The sequence below is a fragment of the Charadrius vociferus genome, unplaced genomic scaffold (assembly GCF_000708025.1).
Source record: "Charadrius vociferus isolate BGI_N301 unplaced genomic scaffold, ASM70802v2 scaffold340, whole genome shotgun sequence".
NCBI classification, from domain to species: domain Eukaryota; kingdom Metazoa; phylum Chordata; class Aves; order Charadriiformes; family Charadriidae; genus Charadrius; species Charadrius vociferus.
The window spans coordinates 2,529,244-2,530,152 of record NW_009646631.1 but is presented as its reverse complement, the minus strand read 5'-3'; positions in this window follow the sequence as shown (position 1 = coordinate 2,530,152).

The following is a 909-nucleotide window of genomic DNA, read 5'->3' as shown; positions in this document are numbered from 1 at the left end:
CCACACACGCAGAAACACCGCGGCGGCTGCTGGGGACCCCTCACAGATAACGCAGCCCCATTCCATTTTGCGAGGAGGATGAGCTGTTTGCAAATTAATCTTTCCAGAGCAGAGAACTACACGAGTAACACGGGGAAGAAACACTAGCGCCTACCAAAATGACCCGCAACTTTAAAAACCATACACTTCAAGCTCAACCTAGCCAGCTCGCTTCCACTGAGCAAGAAAAACAATCCCGGGGGAGAAAAAAATTCCCCTCCGCATTTACAACTGTAGGGTGTATTTCCCACTGTCAGCTCAATCAGTAACGATGGCTGCACCCCAGCACGGGTTTCCCAACAAGAATTCATCACAGCAGAGGAGCAAGTAACATCCTTGCCAGGAGTACAGCTCTTTGTAGCCTGCTAGATGCTGTTCTCCTTATGGATTATAGTTAAACCTGGCACCACTGAGGAAAGAATACGGGAATAGGAAGGAAGGAAGAAAGGAAGGAAGGAAAGTTGGTCAATATCTCTTTTCTTGTCGTGGATAAATCATGACTGCCCTTTCTTTGAACAGTATATGAAACTCGAGAGCTTTGATCGTTGGGATCTGAAGTTCTCGTGGGGGAGCTGGTACTCCTGCTGCTGCTGCTGAAGAAACACAAAACTCCTTTACTCGATTCAGTTCAAAAAGCACCTACTGTGAGACCGTCTGGTCTAACGTTCATTTTTTATGCTACTGCAACGCTCACGCTATGCGAAACGCAATAGGAATTTCCATACCGGCATTTACATCCAAATGGACCCGTTGAGATTCATGCTGATGTGTAACAGTCCTACTATGCGGCCCTTCTGGCAAGTGCCGCGGTGCCGGCGCGATGACTAACGCAGCGCGGACGCCCGCCCCGTCCCAGCCGGGGACTCCGCC